The sequence below is a fragment of the Lepus europaeus genome, chromosome 5 (genome assembly GCF_033115175.1).
Source record: "Lepus europaeus isolate LE1 chromosome 5, mLepTim1.pri, whole genome shotgun sequence".
Classification (NCBI taxonomy): Eukaryota; Metazoa; Chordata; class Mammalia; order Lagomorpha; family Leporidae; genus Lepus; species Lepus europaeus.
The window spans coordinates 156,613,391-156,636,661 of record NC_084831.1 but is presented as its reverse complement, the minus strand read 5'-3'; positions in this window follow the sequence as shown (position 1 = coordinate 156,636,661).

Sequence of the window (23,271 nt, the reverse complement as noted above, 5' to 3'; positions counted from 1 at the left end):
GATCTACCTGTAAACTCCCCCTGGGGGAACCAACTGACCCACCTGTAAACTCCCCCCTGGGCAACTGACAGATCTACCTGTAAACTCCCCCTGGGGAACTGAAAGACCCTCCTGTAAACTCCCCCCTGGGGAATCGACAGGCCCACCTATAAACCGCCCCCTGGGGAAATGACAGACCCTCCTATAATTCCCACCTGGAGCACTGACAGACCCACCTGTAAACTCCCCCACTGGTGAGCTGACAGACCCACCTGTAAAACTCCGCCTGGAGATCTGACAGACCCACCTATAAACTGCCCCCTGGAGAACTGACAGACCCACCTATAAACTCCCCCCCCCCCCAGAGAACTGACAGACCGAACCATGAACTCCCCCCCCCCCCCCCCGGAGAACTGACAGACCCACCTGTAAACTCGCTCCTGGGGAACTAACAGACCCACCTATAAAATCCCACCTGGGAACTGACAGACCCACCTGTAAACTCCCCCATGGGGAACTAACAGACCCACCTATAAAATACCGCCTGGGGAACTGACAGACCCTCCTATAAACTCCCCCCCTGGGGAACCGACACACCCGCCTCTAAACCCCCCTTGGGGAACTGACAGATCCACCTATAAACTCCCCCTGTAGAACTGACAGACCCACCTATAAATTCCCCCTCTGGGGAACTGACAGACCCACCTGTAAACTCCCCCATGGGGAACCAACTGACCCACCTGTAAGCTCTCCCCTGGGCAACTGACAGACCCCCCTGTAAACTCCCCCCTGGGGAACTGACAGACCCACCTATAAACTCCCCCCTGGGGAACTGACAGACCCACCTATAAACTCAACCTGGGGAACAGACAGACCCACTTGTAAACTGCCCCATGGGAGCTAACAGAAACACCTGTAAAGTCCCACATGAGGAACTGCCAGACCCACCTGTAAACTCCCCCCTGGAGATCTGACAGACCCACCTATAAACCCCCCCCTGGGGAACTGACAGACGCACCTGTAAACTCCCCCCGGGGAACTGACAGACCCACCTCTACTCCCCCTGGGGAACTGACAGACCCATCTGTAAACTCCCACTGGGAACTGACAGACCCGCCTATAAACTGCCCCCCCTGGGGAACTGACGGACCCTCCTATAAACTCCCCCCCTGGAGCACTTACAGACCCACCTATAAACTCCCCCCTGGGGAACTGACAGACCCACCTATAAAATCCCCCCTGGGGAACTGACAGACCCCCCTATAAACTCCCCACCTGGGGTACTGACATACCCACCTGTAAATTCCCCCCTGTGGAACCGACAGACCCACCTGTAAACTCCCCCTGGGGAACTGACAGACCCACCTGTAAACTCCCCCTGGGGAACTGACAGACCCTCCTGTAAACTCCCCCCCTGGGGAATCGACAGACCAGCCTATAAACCCCGCCCCTGGGGAAATGACAGACCCTCCTATAACTCCCACCTGGAGCACTGACAGACTCACCTGTATACTCCCCCCTTGGGAACTGACAGACCCACCTATAAACTCCCCCCTGGGGAACCGACAGACCCACCTGTAAACTCCCCCCTGGGGAACTGACAGACCCACCTGTAAACTCCCCCCCCTGGGGAACTGACAGACCCTCCCATAAACTCCACCCTATAGCACTTACAGACCCACCTATTAACTCACCCCTGGGGAACTGACAGATCCACCTGTAAACTCCCCCCTGGAGAACTTGCAGACCCTCCTATAAAGCCCCTGGGGAACTGACAGACCCACCTATAAATTCCCCCCCTGGGGAACTGACAGACCCGCCTATAAACTCCCTTGGGGAACAGACAGACCCACCTGTATACTCCCCCCTTGGGAACTGACAGACCCACCTATAAACTCCCCCCTGGGGAACTGACAGACTCCCCTATAAATCCCCCAGCTGCAGAAATGACACACCAACCTATGAACTCCCCCCTGGAGAACTGAAAGACCCACCTGTAAACTGCCCCCTGGGGAACCGACAGATCCACCCATAAACCCCCCCCCCTGGGGAACTGACAGACCCACTTGTAAACTCCCCCCTGGGGAACTGACAGACCCACCTAAAAACTCCCCCCTGGGGAACTGACAGACCCACCTGTAAACTCCCCCCTGGGGAACTGACAGACCCACCTATAAACTCAACCTGGGGAACAGACAGACCCACTTGTAAACTGCCCCATGGGGAGCTAACAGAAACACCTGTAAAGTCCCACATGAGGAACTGACAGACCCACCTGTAAACTCCCCCCTGGAGATCTGACAGACCCACCTATAAACCCCGCCCTGGGGAACTGACAGTCGCACCTGTAAACTCCCCCCGGGGGAACTGACAGACCCACCTCTACTCCCCCTGGGGAACTGACAGACCCATCTGTAAACTCCCCACTGGGGAACTGACAGACCCGCCTATAAACTGCCCCCCCCTGGGGAACTGACGGACCCTCCTATAAACTCCCCCCCCTGGAGCACTTACAGACCCATCTATAAACTCCCCCCTGGGGAACTGACAGACCCACCTATAAAATCCCCCCTGGGGAACTGACAGACCCACCTATAAACTCCCCACCTGGGGTACTGACATACCCACCTGTAAATTCCCCCCTGTGGAACCTACAGACCCACCTGTAAACTCCCCCTGTGGAACTGACAGACCCACCTGTAAACTCCCCCTGGGGAACTGACAGACCCTCCTGTAAACTCCCCCCCTGGGGAATCGACAGACCAGCCTATAAACCCCGCCCCTGGGGAAATGACAGACCCTCCTATAACTCCCACCTGGAGCACTGACAGACTCACCTGTATACTCCCCCCTTGGGAACTGACAGACCCACCTATAAACTCCCCCCTGGGGAACCGACAGACCCACCTGTAAACTCCCCCCTGGGGAACTGACAGACCCACCTGTAAACTCCCCCCCCTGGGGAACTGACAGACCCTCCCATAAACTCCACCCTATAGCACTTACAGACCCACCTATTAACTCACCCCTGGGGAACTGACAGATCCACCTGTAAACTCCCCCCTGGAGAACTTGCAGACCCTCCTATAAAGCCCCTGGGGAACTGACAGACCCACCTATAAATTCCCCCCCTGGGGAACTGACAGACCCGCCTATAAACTCCCTTGGGGAACAGACAGACCCACCTGTATACTCCCCCCTTGGGAACTGACAGACCCACCTATAAACTCCCCCCTGGGGAACTGACAGACTCCCCTATAAATCCCCCAGCTGCAGAAATGACACACCAACCTATGAACTCCCCCCTGGAGAACTGAAAGACCCACCTGTAAACTGCCCCCTGGGGAACCGACAGATCCACCCATAAACCCCCCCCCTGGGGAACTGACAGACCCACTTGTAAGCTCCCCCCTGGGGATTTGACAGACCCACCTAAAAACTCCCCCCTGGGGAACTGACAGACCCACCTGTAAACTCCACCTGGGGAACTGACATACCCACCTATGAACTCCCCACCCCCCCGGAGAACTGACAGACCCACCTGTAAACTCCCCCTGGGGAACAGACAGACCCTCCCATAAACTCCACCCTATAGCACTTACAGACCCACCTATTAACTCACCCCTGGGGAACTGACAGACCCACCTGTAAACTCCCCCCTGGAGTACTTGCAGACCCTCCTAAAAAGCCCCTGGGGAACTGACAGACCCGCCTATAAACTCCCCTGGGGAACAGACAGACCCACCTATAAACTCCCCCCTCCCCCCGGAGAACTGACAGACCCACCTATAAACCCCCCCTGGGGAACAGACAGACGCACCTGTAAACTCCCCCCTTGGGAACTGACAGACCCACCTATAAACTCCCCCCTGGGGAACTGACAGACCCACCTGTAAACTCCCCCCCCCCCTGGGGAACTGACAGACCCTCCCATAAACTCCACCCTATAGCACTTACAGACCCACCTATTAACTCACCCCTGGGGAACTGACAGATCCACCTATAAACTCCACCCTGGAGAACTTGCAGACCCTCCTATAAAGCCCCTGGGGAACTGATAGACCCACCTGTAAACTCCCCCCTTGGGAACTGACAGACCCTCCCATAAACTCCACCCTATAGCACTTACAGACCCACCTATTAACTCACCCCTGGGGAACTGACAGATCGACCTGTAAACTCCCCCCTGGAGAACTTGCAGACCCTCCTATAAAGCCCCTGGGGAACTGACTGACCCGCCTATAAACTCCCCCTGGAGAACTGACAGACCCACCTGTAAACTCCCCCCTGGAGAACTTGCAGACCCTCCTATAAAGCCCCTGGGGAACTGACAGACCCGCCTATAAACTCCCCCCTGGGGAACTGACAGACCCCCCTATAAACTCTCCCTGGGGAACTGACAGATCTACCTGTAAACTCCCCCTGGGGGAACCAACTGACCCACCTGTAAACTCCCCCCTGGGCAACTGACAGATCTACCTGTAAACTCCCCCTGGGGAACTGAAAGACCCTCCTGTAAACTCCCCCCTGGGGAATCGACAGGCCCACCTATAAACCGCCCCCTGGGGAAATGACAGACCCTCCTATAATTCCCACCTGGAGCACTGACAGACCCACCTGTAAACTCCCCCACTGGTGAGCTGACAGACCCACCTGTAAACTCCGCCTGGAGATCTGACAGACCCACCTATAAACTGCCCCCTGGAGAACTGACAGACCCACCTATAAACTCCCCCCCCCCCCGGAGAACTGACAGACCCAACCATGAACTCTCCCCCACCCCGGAGAACTGACAGACCCACCTGTAAACTCCCCCCTGGGGAACTAACAGACCCACCTATAAAATCCCGCCTGGGGAACTGACAGACCCACCTGTAAACTCCCCCCCTGGGGAACCGACACACCCGCCTCTAAACCCCCCTTGGGGAACTGACAGATCCACCTATAAACTCCCCCTGTAGAACTGACAGACCCACCTATAAATTCCCCCTCTGGGGAACTGACAGACCCACCTGTAAACTCCCCCATGGGGAACCAACTGACCCACCTGTAAGCTCTCCCCTGGGCAACTGACAGACCCCCCTGTAAACTCCCCCCTGGGGAACTGACAGACCCACCTATAAACTCCCCCCTGGGGAACTGACAGACCCACCTATAAACTCAACCTGGGGAACAGACAGACCCACTTGTAAACTGCCCCATGGGGAGCTAACAGAAACACCTGTAAAGTCCCACATGAGGAACTGACAGACCCACCTGTAAACTCCCCCCTGGAGATCTGACAGACCCACCTATAAACCCCGCCCTGGGGAACTGACAGTCGCACCTGTAAACTCCCCCCGGGGGAACTGACAGACCCACCTCTACTCCCCCTGGGGAACTGACAGACCCATCTGTAAACTCCCCACTGGGGAACTGACAGACCCGCCTATAAACTGCCCCCCCCTGGGGAACTGACGGACCCTCCTATAAACTCCCCCCCTGGAGCACTTACAGACCCACCTATAAACTCCCCCCTGGGGAACTGAGACCCACCTATAAAATCCCCCCTGGGGAACTGACAGACCCCCCTATAAACTCCCCCTGGGGAACTTACAGACCCACCTATAAACTTCGCCCTGGGGAACTGACAGACCCACCTATAAAATCCACCCTGGAGAACTGACAGACCCACCTATAAACCCCCCCCAGAGAACTGACAGACCCACCTATAAACTCCCCCCTGGGGAACTGACAGACCCACCTGTAAACTCCCCTCTGGGGAACTGACTGACCCACCTCTAAACTCCCCCTGTAGAACTGACAGACCCACCTGTAAACTCCCCACTGGGGAACTGACAGACCCACCTCTAAGCTCTCCCCTGGGCAACTGACAGACCCCCCTGTAAACTCCCCCCTGGGGAACTGACAGACCCACCTATAAACTCCCCCCTGGGGAACTGACAGACCCACCTATAAACTCAACCTTGGGAACAGACAGACCCACTTGTAAACTGCCCCATGGGGAGCTAACAGAAACACCTGTAAAGTCCCACATGAGGAACTGACAGACCCACCTGTAAACTCCCCCCTGGAGATCTGACAGACCCACCTATAAACCCCCCCCTGGGGAACTGACAGACACACCTGTAAACTCCCCCCTGGGGAACTGACAGACCCACCTCCACTCCCCCTGGGGAACTGACAGACCCATCTGTAAACTCCCCACTGGGGAACTGACAGACCCGCCTATAAACTGCCCCCCCTGGGGAACTGACGGACCCTCCTATAAACTCCCCCCCTGGAGCACTTACAGACCCACCTATAAACTCCCCCCCGGGGAACTGACAGACCCACCTATAAAATCCCCCCTGGGGAACTGACAGACCCCCCTATAAACTTCCCCTGGGGAACTCACAGACCCACCTATAAACTTCGCCCTGGGGAACTGACAGACCCACCTATAAAATCCCCCCTGGAGAACTGACAGACCCACCTATAAAATCCCCCCTGGAGAACTGACAGACCCACCTATAAACCCCCCCCTGGAGAACTGACAGACCCACCTGTAAACTCCCCACTGGGGAAATGACAGAACCACCTATAAACTCCCCCTGGAGAACTGACATACCCAACTATAAACTACCCCTGGGGAACTGACAGACCCAACTATAAACTACCCCTGGGGAACTGACAGACCCACCTGTAAACTCCCCCCTGGGGAACTGACAGAACCACCTATAAACTCCCACTGGAGAACTGACATACCCAACTATAAACTACCCCTGGGGAACTGACAGACCCAACTATAAACTACCCCTGGGGAACTGACAGACCCACGTGTAAACTCCCCATAGAGAACTGACATAGCCACATATAAACTCCCCCCTGGGGAAATGACAGACCCACCTATAAACTCCCCCCTGGGGAATCTGCAGACCCACATATAAACTCCCCCCTGGGGAACTGACAGACCCACCTGTAAACTCCCCCATGGAGAACTGACAGACCTACCTATAAACTCCCCCACCTGGGGAACTGACAGACCCACCTGTAAACTCCCCCCCCTGGGGAGCTGACAGACCCACCTGTAACCTCCCAAAGTAGAACTGACATAACCACCTATAAAATCCCCCCTGGGGAACTGACAGATCCACCTATAAACTCCCCCTGGGGAACTGACAAACCCACCTATAAACTTCCCCCTGGGGAACTGACAGACCCTCCAATAGACTCCCCCCCTGGGGAACCTACAGACCCATCTATAAACCCCCCCTGGGGAACTGACAGACCCACCTATAACCCCCCCTGGGGAACTGACAAATCCTCCTATAAACTCCCCCCTGGAGAATTGACAGACCTACCTATAAACTCCCCCCTGGGGAATCCACAGACCAGCCTATAAACCCCGCCCTGGGGAAATGTCAGACGCACCTATAACTCCCACCTGGAGCACTGACAGACTCACCTGTAAACTCCCCCACAAGGGAGCTGACAGACCCACCTGTAAACTCCGCCTGGAGATCTGACAAACCCACCTATAAACTCCCCCCCCGGAGAACTGACAGACCCACCTATGAACTCCCCACCCTGGAGAACTGACAGACCCACCTATAAACCCCCCCTGGAGAACTGACAGACCCACCTATAAACCCCCCCCGGGGAACTGACAGACGCACCTGTAAACTCCACCTGGGGAACAGACAGACCCAACTATAAACTCCACCTGGGGAACAGACAGACCCACCTGTAAACTGCCCCAAGGGGAGCTGACAGAACCACCTGTAAACTCCCTATATAGAACTGACATAGCCACCTATAATCTACCCCTGGGAAACTGACAGATCCACCTGTAAACTACCCCCTGGAGAACTGACAGACCCTCCTATAAACTCCGCCACTGTAGCACTTACAGACCCAGCTATTAACTCACCCCTGGGGAACTGAAAGACGCACCTATAAACCCCCCCTGGGGAACTGACAGACCCACCTATAAACTCCCCCCCTGGGGAACTGACAGACCCACCTATAAACTCCCCCTGGGGAATTGACAGTCCCACCTGTATACTCCCCCGTGGGAACTGACAGACCCACCTGTAAACTCCCCGTGGAGAACTGACAGACCCACCGGTAAACTCCTCCCCCTGGGGAACTCACAGACCCGCCTATAAACCCCCCCTGGAGAACTGACAGACCCACCTGTAAACTCCCCGAGGAGAACTGACAGACCCACCTGTAAACTCCCCCCCCTGGGGAACTGACAGACCCACCTATAAACTCCACCCCCTGGAGAACTGACAGACCCGCCTATAAACTCCCCCTGGGGAACTGACAGACCCACCTATAAACCCCCCCTGGGGAGCTGACAGACCCACCTATAAACTCCCCCTTGGGGAACCCACGGACCCACCGATAAACTCCCCCTGGGGAACTGACAGACCCACCTATAATCTCCCCCCTGGAGAACTGACAGACCTACCTATAAACTCCCCCTGGGGAACTGACAGACCCACCTGTATACTCCCCCCTTGGGAACTGACAGACTCACCTAAAAACTCCCCCCCCCCGGGGAATCAACAGAGCCGCCTATAAAACCCCGCTGGAGAATTGACAGACCCACCTATAAACCCCCCATGGAGAACTGACAGACCCACCTGTAAACTCCCCCCCCTGGGGAACTGACAGACCCGCCTATAAACCCCCCCTGGAGAACTGACAGACCCACCTATAAACTCCCACTTGGGGAGCTGACAGAGCCACCTATAAACTCCCCCCTTGGGAACCGACAGACCCACCAATAAACTCCACCCTGTGGAACTGACAGACCCGCTTAGAAACCCCCAGCTGCAGAAATCACAGACCAACCTATAAACTACCCCATGGAGAACTGACAGTCCCACCTGTATACTCCCCCGTGGGAACTGACAGACCCACCTGTAAATTCCCCCGTGTGGAACAGACAGACCCACCTGTAAACTTCCCCCTGGGGAACTGACAGACCCACCTATAAAATCCCCCTGGGGAACTGAGAGACCCACCAATAAGCCCCCCCTGGGGAACCGACTGACCCACACATAAACACCCCCTGGGGAACTGACAGACCTACTTATAAACTCCCCCCCTTGGAAAACTTACAGACCCACCTATAAACTTCCACCCCTGGGGAAATCACAGACCAACCTGTAAACTCCCCCCTAGGGAACTGACAGACCAACCTGTAAACTCCCCCCTGGAGAACTGACAAACCACCTACACACTTCACCCTGGGGAACTGACAGACCCTCCAATAGACTCCACCCCTGGGGAACCTTCAGACCCATCTATAAACCCCCCCCTGGGGAACTGACAGACCCACCTATAAACTCCCCTGAGGAACTGACAAACCCTCCTATAAACTCCCCCCTGGGGAGCTGACATACCCTCCTATAAACTCCCCCTGGGGAACTGACAGACCCACCTATAAAATCCCCCTGGGGAACTGACAGATCCACCTATAAATTCCCCCCCTGGGGTACTGACATACCCACCTGTAAATTCCCCCCTGTGGAACTGACAGACCCACCTGTAAACTCCCCCTGGGGAACTGACAGACCCTCCTGTAAACTCCACCCTGGGGAATCGACAGACCAGCATATAAACCCCGCCCCTGGGGAAATGACAGACCCTCCTATAACTCCCACCTGGAGCACTGACAGACTCACCTGTATACTCCCCCCTTGGGAACTGACAGACCCACCTATAAACTCCCCCCTGGGGAACCGACAGACCCACCTGTAAACTCCCCCCTGGGGAACTGACAGACCCACCTGTAAACTCCCCCCCCTGGGGAACTGACAGACCCTCCCATAAACTCCACCCTATAGCACTTACAGACCCACCTATTAACTCACCCCTGGGGAACTGACAGATCCACCTGTAAACTCCCCCCTGGAGAACTTGCAGACCCTCCTATAAAGCCCCTGGGGAACTGACAGACCCACCTATAAATTCCCCCCCTGGGGAACTGACAGACCCGCCTATAAACTCCCTTGGGGAACAGACCCACCTGTATACTCCCACCTGGGGAACTGACAGACTCCCCTATAAATCCCCCAGCTGCAGAAATGACACACCAACCTATGAACTCCCCCCTGGAGAACTGAAAGACCCACCTGTAAACTGCCCTCTGGGGAACCGACAGATCCACCCATAAACCCCCCCCTGGGGAACTGACAGACACACTTGTAAACTCCCCCCTGGGGAACTGACAGACCCACCTAAAAACTCCCCCTTGGGGAACTGACAGACCCACCTGTAAACTCCACCTGGGGAACTGACATACCCACCTATGAACTCCCCACCCCCCCTGAGAACGGACAGACCCACCTGTAAACTCCCCCTGGGGAACTGACAGACCCTCCCATAAACTCCACCCTATAGCACTTACAGACTCACCTATTAACTCACCCCTGGGGAACTGACAGACCCACCTGTAAACTCCCCCCTGGAGAACTTGCAGACCCTCCTAAAAAGCCCCTGGGGAACTGACAGACCCGCCTATAAACTCCCCTGGGGAACAGACAGACCCACCTATAAACTCCCCCCTCCCCCCGGAGAACTGACAGACCCACCTATAAACCACCCCTGGGGAACAGACAGACGCACCTGTAAACTCCCCCCTTGGGAACTGACAGACCCACCTATAAACTCCCCCCTGGGGAACTGACAGACCCACCTGTAAACTCCCCCCCCCCCGGGAACTGACAGACCCTCCCATAAACTCCACCCTATAGCACTTACAGACCCACCTATTAACTCATCCCTGGGGAACTGACAGATCCACCTGTAAACTCCCCCCTGGAGAACATGCAGACCCTCCTATAAAGCCCCTGGGGAACTAATAGAACCACCTGTAAACTCCCCCCCCTGGGGAACTGACAGACCCTCCCATAAACTCCACCCTATAGCACTTACAGACCCACCTATTAACTCACCCCTGGGGAACTGACAGATCCACCTGTAAACTCCCCCCTGGAGAACTTGCAGACCCTCCTATAAAGCCCCTGGGGAACTGACAGACCCGCCTATAAACTCCCCCTGGAGAACTGACAGACCCACCTGTAAACTCCCCCCTGGGGAAACCACGGACCCACTGATAAACTCCCCCCTGGGGAACTGACAGACCCGCCTATAAACTCCCCCCTGGGGAACTGACAGACCCCCCTATAAACTCTCCCTGGGGAACTGACAGATCTACCTGTAAACTCCTCCTGGGGGAACCAACTGACCCACCTGTAAACTCCCCCCTGGGCAACTGACAGATCTACCTGTAAAATCCCCCTGGGGAACTGAAAGACCCTCCTGTAAACTCCCCCCTGGGGAATCGACAGGCCCACCTATAAACCGCCCCCTGGGGAAATGACAGACCCTCCTATAATTCCCACCTGGAGCACTGACAGACCCACCTGTAAACTCCCCCACTGGTGAGCTGACAGACCCACCTGTAAACTCCGCCTGGAGATCTGACAGACCCACCTATAAACTGCCCCCTGGAGAACTGACAGACCCACCTATAAACTCCCCCCCCCCCGGAGAACTGACAGACCCAACCATGAACTCTCCCCCCCCACCCCGGAGAACTGACAGACCCACCTGTAAACTCCCCCCTGGGGAACTAACAGACCCACCTATAAAATCCCGCCTGGGGAACTGACAGACCCACCTGTAAACTCCCCCATGGGGAACTAACAGACCCACCTATAAAATACCGCCTGGGGAACTGACAGACCCTCCTATAAACTCCCCCCCTGGGGAACCGACACACCCGCCTCTAAATCCCCCTTGGGGAACTGACAGATCCACCTATAAACTCCCCCTGTAGAACTGACAGACCCACCTATAAATTCCCCCTCTGGGGAACTGACAGAACCACCTGTAAACTCCCCCATGGGGAACCAACTGACCCACCTGTAAGCTCTCCCCTGGGCAACTGACAGACCCCCCTGTAAACTCCCCCCTGGGGAACTGACAGACCCACCTATAAACTCCCCCCTGGGGAACTGACAGACCCACCTATAAACTCAACCTGGGGAACAGACAGACCCACTTGTAAACTGCCCCATGGGGAGCTAACAGAAACACCTGTAAAGTCCCACATGAGGAACTGCCAGACCCACCTGTAAACTCCCCCCTGGAGATCTGACAGACCCACCTATAAACCCCCCCCTGGGGAACTGACAGACGCACCTGTAAACTCCCCCGGGGGAACTGACAGACCCACCTCTACTCCCCCTGGGGAACTGACAGACCCATCTGTAAACTCCCCACTGGGGAACTGACAGACCCGCCTATAAACTGCCCCCCCCTGGGGAACTGACGGACCCAACTGTAAACTCCCCCCTGGGGAACTGACAGACCCACCTCTAAACTCCCCCTGGGGAACTGACAGACCCACCTGTAAACTCCCCACTGGGGAACTGACAGACCCAACTGTAAGCTCTCCCCTGGGGAACTGACAGACCCACCTGTAAACTCCCCCCTGGGGAACTGACAGACCCACCTGTAAACTCCCCCTGGGGAACTGACAGACCCTCCTGTAAACTCCCCCCCTGGGGAATCGACAGACCCACCTGTAAGCTCTCCCCTGGGCAACTGACAGACCCCCCTGTAAACTCCCCCCTGGGGAACTGACAGACCCACCTATAAACTCCCCCCTGGGGAACTGACAGACCCACCTATAAACTCAACCTGGGGAACAGACAGACCCACTTGTAAACTGCCCCATGGGGAACTGACAGACCCACCTGTAAACTCCCCCCCCTGGGGAACTGACAGACCCTCCCATAAACTCCACCCTATAGCACTTACAGACCCACCTATTAACTCACCCCTGGGGAACTGACAGATCCACCTGTAAACTCCCCCCTGGAGAACTTGCAGACCCTCCTATAAAGCCCCTGGGGAACTGACAGACCCACCTATAAATTCCCCCCCTGGGGAACTGACAGACCGGCCTATAAACTGCCCCCCCTGGGGAACTGACGGACCCTCCTATAAACTCCCCCCCTGGAGCACTTACAGACCCACCTATAAACTCCCCCCTGGGGAACTGACAGACCCACCTATAAAATCCCCCCTGGAGAACTGACAGACCCCCCTATAAACTCCCCCTGGGGAACTGACAGACCCAACTATAAACTTCGCCCTGGGGAACTGACAGACCCACCTATAAAATCCCCCCTGGAGAACTGACAGACCCACCTATAAAATCCCCCCTGGAGAACTGACAGACCCACCTATAAACCCCCCCCTGGAGAACTGACAGACCCACCTCTAAACTCCCCCCTGGGGAACTGACAGAACCACCTATAAACTCCCCCTGGAGAACTGACATACCCAACTATAAACTACCCCTGGGGAACTGACAGACCCAACTATAAACTACCCCTGGGGAACTGACAGACCCACCTGTAAACTCCCCCCTGGGGAACTGACAGAACCACCTATAAACTCCCACTGGAGAACTGACATACCCAACTATAAACTACCCCTGGGGAACTGACAGACCCAACTATAAACTACCCCTGGGGAACTGACAGACCCACGTGTAAACTCCGAATATGGAACTGACATAGCCACATATAAACTCCCCCCTGGGGAAATGACAGACCCACCTATAAACTCCCCCCTGGGGAATCTGCAGACCCACATATAAACTCCCCCCTGGGGAACTGACAGACCCACCTGTAAACTCCCCCATGGAGAACTGACAGACCTACCTATAAACTCCCCCACCTGGGGAACTGACAGACCCACCTGTAAACTCCCCCCCTGGGGAGCTGACAGACCCACCTGTAACCTCCCAAAGTAGAACTGACATAACCACCTATAAAATCCCCCCTGGGGAACTGACAGATCCACCTATAAACTCCCCCTGGGGAACTGACAAACCCACCTATAAACTTCCCCCTGGGGAACTGACAGACCCTCCAATAGACTCCCCCCCTGGGGAACCTACAGACCCATCTATAAACCCCCCCTGGGGAACTGACAGACCCACCTATAACCCCCCCTGGGGAACTGACAAACCCTCCTATAAACTCCCCCCTGGAGAACTGACAGACCTACCTATAAACTCCCCCCTGGGGAATCCACAGACCAGCCTATAAACCCCGCCCTGGGGAAATGTCAGACCCACCTATAACTCCCACCTGGAGCACTGACAGACTCACCTGTAAACTCCCCCACAAGGGAGCTGACAGACCCACCTGTAAACTCCGCCTGGAGATCTGACAAACCCACCTATAAACTCCCCCCCCTGGAGAACTGACAGACCCACCTATGAACTCCCCACCCTGGAGAACTGACAGACCCACCTATAAACCCCCCCTGGAGAACTGACAGACCCACCTATAAACCCCCCCCGGGGAACTGACAGACGCACCTGTAAACTCCACCTGGGGAACAGACAGACCCACCTATAAACTCCACCTGGGGAACAGACAGACCCACCTGTAAACTGCCCCAAGGGGAGCTGACAGAACCACCTGTAAACTCCCTATATAGAACTGACATAGCCACCTATAATCTACCCCTGGGAAACTGACAGATCCACCTGTAAACTACCCCCTGGAGAACTGACAGACCCTCCTATAAACTCCGCCACTGTAGCACTTACAGACCCACCTATTAACTCACCCCTGGGGAACTGACAGATGCACCTATAAACCCCCCTGGGGAACTGACAGACCCACCTATAAACTCCGCCACTGTAGCACTTACAGACCCACCTATAAACTCCCCCTGGGGAATTGACAGTCCCACCTGTATACTCCCCCATGGGAACTGACAGACCCACCTGTAAACTCCCCGTGGTGAACTGACAGACCCACCAGTAAACTGCCCCCCCTGGGGAACTGACAGACCCGCCTATAAACCCCCCCTGGAGAACTGACAGACCCACCTGTAAACTCCCCGTGGAGAACTGACAGACCCACCTGTAAATTCCCCCCCCCCCCGGGGAACTGACAGACCCGTCTTAAACTCCCCCCTGGGGAAATTAAAGACCCACCTATAAACTCCCCCCCTGGAGAACTGACAGACCCGCCTATAAACTCCCCCTGGGGAACTGACAGACCCACCTATAAACCCCCCCTGGGGAGCTGACAGACCCACCTATAAACTCCCCCCTGGGGAACCCACGGACCCACCGATAAACTCCCCCTGGGGAACTGACAGACCCACCTATAAACTTCCCCCTGGAGAACTGACAGACCTACCTATAAACTCCCCCTGGGGAACTGACAGACCCACCTGTATACTCCCCCCTTGGGAACTGACAGACTCACCTATAAACTCCCCACCCTGGGGAATCGACAGAGCCGCCTATAAAACCCCGCTGGAGAATTGACAGAACCACCTATAAACCCCCCATGGAGAACTGACAGACCCACCTGTAAACTCCCCCCCCTGGGGAACTGACAGACCCGCCTATAAACCCCCCCTGGAGAACTGACAGACCCACCTATAAACTCCCACTTGGGGAGCTGACAGACCCACCTGTATACTCCCCCCTTGGGAACTGACAGACCCACCAATAAACTCCACTCTGTGGAACTGACAGACTCCCCTATAAATCCCCCAGCTGCAGAAATGACACACCAACCTATGAACTCCCCCCTGGAGAACTGAAAGACCCACCTGTAAACTGCCCCCTGGGGAACCGACGGATCCACCCATAAACCCCCCCCTGGGGAACTGACAGACCCACTTGTAAACTCCCCCCTGGGGAACTGACAGACCCACCTAAAAACTCCCCCCTGGGGAACTGACAGACCCACCTGTAAACTCCCCCCTGGAGCTCTGACAGACCCACCTATAAACCCCCCCTGGGGAACTGACAGACCCACCTGTAAACTCCCCCCGGGGGAACTGATAGACCAACCTCTACTCCCCCCTGGGGTACTGACAGACCCATCTGTAAACTCCCCACTGGGGAACTGACAGACCCGCCTATAAACTGCCCCCCCTGGGGAACTGACGGACCCTCCTATAAACTCCCCCCCTGGAGCACTTACAGACCCACCTATAAACTCCCCCCTGGGGAACTGACAGACCCACCTATAAAATCCCCCTGGGGAACTGACAGACCCCCCTATAAACTCCCCCTGGGGAACTGACAGACCCACCTATAAACTTCGCCCTGGGGAACTGACAGACCCACCTATAAAATCCCCCCTGGAGAACTGACAGACCCACCTATAAACCCCCCCCGGGAGAACTGACAGACCCACCTATAACCCCCCCGGGGGAACTGACAGACGCACCTGTAACCTCCCCCTTGGGGAACGGACAGACCCACCTATAAACTCCCCCCTGGGGAACTGACAGACCCTCCTATAAACTCCCCACCCCTGGAGAACTGAGAGACCCACCTGTAAACTCCGCCTCTGTGGATGTGACAGACCCACCTTTAAACTTCCCCCTGGGGAACTGACAGACCTCAATAAACTCCCCCCCTGGGGAACCGACAGACCCATCTATAAACCCCACCCTGGGGAACTGACAGACTCACCTATAAACCCCCCCTGGGGAACTGACAAACCTTCCTATAAACTCCCCCCTGGGGAACTGACAGACCCACCTGTAAACTCCCCCCTGGAGATCTGACAGTCCCGCCTATAAACCACCCCCCTGAGGAACTGACAGACCCACCTGTAAACTCCCCCTGGGGAACTGACAGACCCTCCTGTAAACTCCCCCCCTGGGGAACTGACAGACCCGCCTATAAACCCCCCCTGGGGAAATGACAGACCCTCCTATAACTCCATCCTGGAGCACTGACAGACCCACCTGTAAACTCCCCCACTGGGGAGCTGACAGACCCACCTGTAAACTCCGTCCTGGGGAACCGACAGACCCACCTGTAAACTCTCTCCTGGGGAACTAACAGACCCACCTATAAAATCCCCCCTGGGTAACTGACAGACCCGCCTATAAACCCCCCCTGGGGAACTGACAGACCCACCTATAAACTCCCCCTAGAGAACTGACAGACCCACCTATAAATTCCCCCCCTGGGGAACTGACAGACCCACCTATAAACCCCCCCCCTGGAGAACTGACAGACCCTCCTATAAACTGCCCCCCCTGGGGAACTGACTGTCCCAACTATAAACTCCCCCCTTGGGAACTGACAGATCCACCTGTAAACTCCACCTGGGGAACAGACAGACCCATCTGTAATATGCCCCATGGGGAGCTGACAGAACCACCTGTAAACTCCCCCTTGGGGAACTGACAGACCCACCTGTAAACTGCCCCCTGGAGAACTGACAGACCCTCCTATAAACTCTCCCCCTGGAGTACTTACAGATGGACCTATAAACTCCCCCCTGGGGAACTGAAAGACCCAGCCATAAACCCCCCCTGGGGAACTGACAGACACACCTGTAAACTCCCCCCTGGTGAACTGACAGATCCACCTATAAACTCCCCCTGGGGAACTGACAGACCCACCTGTAAACTCCCCCCTGGGGAACTGACAGACCCACCTATAAACCTCCCCCCTGGAGAACTGACAGACCCACCTATAACCCCCCCCCCCCGGGGAACTGACAGAGGCACCTGTAAACTCCCCCCTGGGTAACTGACAGACCCACCTCTAAACTCCCCCTGGGGAACTGACAGACCCACCTGTAAACTCCCCACTGGGGAACTGACAGACCCACCTATAAAGTCCCCCTGGAGACCTGACAGACCCACCTATAATCTCCCCACCCTGGGGAACTGACAGACCCACCTGTAACCTCCCCCTTGGGGAACTGACAGACCCACCTGTAAACTCCCTCCTGGAGAACTGACAGACACACCTATAAACTCCCCCCTGGGGAACTGACAGACCCTCCTATAAACTCCCCACCCCTGGAGAACTTACAGACCCACCTGTAAACTCCACCTCTGTGGATGTGAGAGACCCACCTGTAAACTCTCTCCTGGGGAACTGACCAACCCTCCTATAAACTCCCCCTGGGGAACTGACAGACCCACCTATAAACTCCCCCCTGGGGAACTGACAGACCCACCTGTAAACTCCCCCCTGGGGAACTGACAGACCCACCTGTAAACCCGCCCCTGGAGAACTGACAGACCCACCTATAAACTCCCCCCTGGAGAACTGACAGACCCACCTATAAACCCCCCCTGGGGAACTGACAGACCCACCTATAAACTCCTCCTGGAGACCTGACAGACCCACCTATAATCTCCCCCCCCCTGGGGAACTGACAGACCCACCTATAAACTCCCCCCGCTGGGGAACTGACAGAGCCACCTGTATACTCCCCCTGGTGACTGACAGACCTAACTGTAAACTGCCCCCTAGGGAACTGACAGACCTACCTGTAAACCCCCCCTGGGGAACTGACAGACCCACCTGTAAACTCCCCCCCCGGGGAACTTACAGACCCACCTATAAACCCCCCCCCCTGGAGAACTGACAGACCCACCTATAAATTCCCCCCCCCTGGAGAACTGACAGACCCGCCTATAAACTCCCCTGCTGTTTATGATAGCCTTGCTGGCTGGTCACGCCCCTTGTGCCTCAGACACCCTTCTCTCAACTCCCCATCATGGCCTCACTCAGGCTGTAACCAGACTGTCACTCCCGCAACCCAAACTAGCTTCACCCTCAGCCACAGATTGAGGCTGGCAAAACTGGATTCAAAGGCATGTACCCAAGAAATACACAAACACTAATAAACACAGAACCCATCTGCTTCCATCTTGTAGCACGCCTGGGACCAGAAACAGGAGCGATCTTTCTCTGTGGCAACCAGGCATGTACCTGTCTTCCCACCAACGGGACAGGAACCTGTACTCTTCTGTTCTTAGTTCCCCCATCCTACATCTGACCAGACTTTATATTCCCTGTCCCGCTAACCAAGGCAAACACGATTGAAGACCAGTCTCGCTCACTCAAGGAAAACCTGGATGACCCAGCACAGCACTATCTCCTCTCCAAGACTGGTAGACTCCTTGGCGGCAGCAGTCCTTCAAAACCTCCCTGCAGAAAAAGCAGGACTTTCTCGGTGAAGAGTGCTGCTTTTACACCAACAAGTCGGGCGTGCTAAGAGAAGGGATCGAACACATGAAAAAGAGGGCTAATGAAATCCATTTCCAAAACAGCTCTGGCTCGTCACTTTGGCCGTGGCCATCTTCCCCACCTTGGTTGATGTCTCTACTGTCTCCTTTTCTCCTCACGGTCAGGTGCTTTTTTTCCCACCACATCTATTTAACATATTTCAGAAGTTTCTACAGGAACTGATAACTGCTATATCCCGAGCTGTCACACAGAACAGGACAAGACGACTCCTCCAATCCGTCTGACCCAGAGCACGGATACCCTGCCCCACAACAACCCCCATGTCAGCAGGAAGTAGCCAGGAGGAAACCAGCGCCCCTTCTCCCGACCTGTACTGAGTCAGGATTGATGGAGCAAAGACAACACACAGGCCAGCCCCGTTTCTCTGTCCCCTTGAGCAGCTCCCAAAAGCCTTGTTGCACCTTCCCCATCCTCCCTTTCCTTCTCCTCCCTGGCCCCATCCCACTTCCCCCTGTGATAGAGACCCTTGGCTCCTAACTTGACCCTTCTCAACTCCTTGCAGTGTGGATAAGCGGCACAGAGCAGCTATGACACAGATAAGAGGAAAGATCCCTAAGTCCTCAAAGAGCCTTCTACCAGCCTGGGTGGGGGGAAGGGGTTGTGTGCAAATTCCCTCCTTCACCGGATAAAAACCCAAGATCTGAAGGCACCCGATCACCTCTGCTTCCAATAAAGCAACCCGTCTGTTGGGGTCGGTCTCCTCTATTTGTCTCTCCTTTCTGGGGTGTGAAAGGCCAGGACCCGGAGCTATTCCACCCCTAACACCTGGTGGCCACCCAGGAACCGTTCTTTTTGTGCCTTAACCCCCTCCCTCCCTCTGCACTTCTCTTCTTCTTGCTCTTTCCTGTCACCGCTGTTTTCCTCTAAGACCGTGGATGGGTGGGATTGGGAACAGCCTGGTGGGTGACTGACAGCCTCTGGCCAGGGCAACTCTGCGGCAGGCTGGAACTTTCCCAGGTGAAAACCAGATGCCGACCACCAAGCGGGCACCCTAGAGTCATCTCCCTTACATTTCTGAGCAGGCGTGGGGAGCCGAGCGCTGCCGTGGCCCTGAGCTCTGCCCCTTCTCTTGCCAGCCCATGGGGGGCGGCGGCGGCGGGGGGGTGGGGGGGCATTCAGGAGCACTGCTGCCTGCGGAGCTCACCAGCTCACCGCAGTCCGTGTGGCCCTGCCCCTGACTTCTGTATCCTCTCCCTTTCCTGCTGAGCCAACTCCAGGCAGGGACTTCTTGCCATCAGACCAGATCACATGCAGACACCGGCCCCTGTGTGTAAGGTCAGACTACTCCATCTGGACATGTTCTAGAGGCACCCTAGGGTGTGGCCTCAGGTCCAGGACCTGCTGCCTTTAGACTCCAAGCCCAAGTTCACTGCTGCCTGCACTCTGCCTGCTGGCTCTGGCTTCAGCCTGACCCACAATGCACCAGGGGACACCGACTTCACTGCCATCTCCATCTCCCATTCCTCCAGCCTCGGTGGTGAGTGACAACTTGGCCTGGAGGCAGGAGTCCTGTCTCTCTTTGCCTCATACCATGGGTCTGAAACTTCAATTCCCAAAGAATCACACTTGGCCTGCCTGAATCTGAGGACTCTGGCATTTAAGGACCTCCTGGCTGGCAAAATGACACATGCTTGCCAAAAATCTGGCCTCGATACAAATCGGATTACCGCAACAGCTGGCCAGAGTTTCGCACCATTAACCAAAACATCCTTTACTCAAGGACATAGGTATCATCCTCAAACGGAATGACAAGTAGTCTGAGGTTCCCTCCTCCCTCTCTCCTTCCATCCTCCCCACCCCGTTTCCAACCAAGGGGACCGGTCTCTCCCGCATACCTACAGGAACCACGGGGACCGGTCTCCCCCACATACCTACAGGAACCACGGGCACCGGTCTCTACCCATACCTACAGGAACCGCGGGGACCAGTTTCTCACCCATACCTACAGGAACCATGGGGACCGGTTTCTCCCCCCCATACCTACAGGAACCACGTGGGACCGGCTTCTCCCCCATACCTACAGGAATCACGGGGACCGGTCTCTCCCGCATACCTACAGGAACCACGGGGATCGGTTTCCCCCCATACCTACAGGAACCACGAGGACCGGTCTCCCCCCCATACCTACAGGAACCACGGGGACCGGTCTCCCCGCCATACCTACAGGAACCACGAGGACCGGTCTCTCCCCCCATACCTACAGGAACCACGGGGACCGGACTCTCCCCATAACTACAGGAACCACGGGGACCAGTCTCTCCCGCATACCTACAGGAACCACGGGGACCGGTCTCCCCCCAAACCTACAGGAACCATGGGGACCGGTTTCTCCCCATACCTACAGGAACCACGGGGACCGGTCTCTCCCCCCATACCTACAGGAACCACGGGGGCCAGTCTCTCCCCCATACCTATGGGAACCATGGGGACCGGTCTCCCCTCCGTACCTATGGGAACCACAGGGTCCGGTCTCTCCCCAAAACCTACGGGAACCACGGGGACCGATCTCTCCCCCATACCTACAGGAACCACGGGGACCGGTCTCTCCCACATACCTACAGGAACCATGGGGACCAGTCACATACGCATACCTACAGGACCACGGGGACTGGACTCCCCCCCCCATACCTACAGGAACCACGGTGACCGGTCTCCCCCCCATACCTACAGGAACCACGGGGACCGGTCTCTCCCACATACCTACAGGTATCACGGGGACCGGTCTCCCCCCCCATACCTACAGGAAACATGGGGACCCGTCTCTCCCCCATACCTACAGGAACAACGGGGACTGGTCACTTCCGCATACCTACAGGAACCACGGTGACTGGAGTCCCCCCCCATACCCACAGGAACCACGGGGACTGGTCTCTCCCCATACCTACAGGAACCACGGGGACCGGTCTCTACCCATACCTACAGGAACCACGGGTACCAGTCTCCGCCCCACACCTACAGCAACCATGGGGACCGGTCTTCCCCTGCATACCTACAGGATCCACAGAGACCGGTCTCTCCCCCATACCTGCAGGAACCACGGGGACTGGTTTCTCCCCATACCTACAGGAACCACAGGGACAGGTCTCTCCCCCATACCTACAGGAACTATGGGGACCGTTCTCTCCCCCATACCCACAGGAACCAAGGGGACTGGTCTCTCCCCATACCTACAGGAACCACGGGGACCGGTCTCTACCCATACCTACAGGAACCACGGGTACCAGTCTCTGCCCCACACCTACAGCAACCATGGGGACCGGTCTTCCCCCGCATACCTACACGATCCACAGAGACCGGTCTCTCCCCCATACCTGCAGGAACCACGGGGACTGGTTTCTCCCCATACCTACAGGAACCACAGGGACAGGTCTCTCCCCCATACCTACAGGAACTATGGGGACCGTTCTCTCCCCCATACCTACAGGAACGACAGGAACAGGTCTCTCCCCCATACCTACAGGAACCACGGGGACCAGTCTCTCCCCTATACCTACAGGAACCACAGGGACCGGTTTCCCCCTCATACCTACAGGAACCACGGGGACCGGTTTCCCCCCAATACCTAGAGGAACCACGGGGACCGGTCTCCCCCCTCATACCTACAGGAAACATGTGGACCCGTCTCTCCCACATACCTACAGGAACCACGGGGTTCGGTCACAGACGCATACCTACAGGACCACGGGGACTGGACACCACCCCATATCTACAGGAACCACAGGGACCGGTATGCCCCCCAATACCCACAGGAACAACGGGGAACGGTTTCTACCCCATACCTACAGGAACCACGGGGACCGGTATCCCCCCTCCACAAACCTACAGGAACCACGGGGACCGGTCTCTCCCACAAACCTACAGGAACCACGGGGACCGGTCTCTCCCGCATACCTATAGGAACCACGGGCACCGGTCTCTCCCCCATACCTACGGGAACCACGGGGACCCGTTTCTTCTACATACCTACAAGAACCACGCGGACTGGTTTCTCCCGCATACCTACAGGAATCACGGGGACCGTCAACCCCCCCATATCTGCAGGAACCATGGGGACCGGTCTCCCCCCCCAAACCTACAAGAACCACGGGGACCACTCCCCCCGATCCCTACAGGACCACGGCGACCCGTCTCTCCCACATACCTACAGGAACCACAGGGACCGGTCTTGCCCC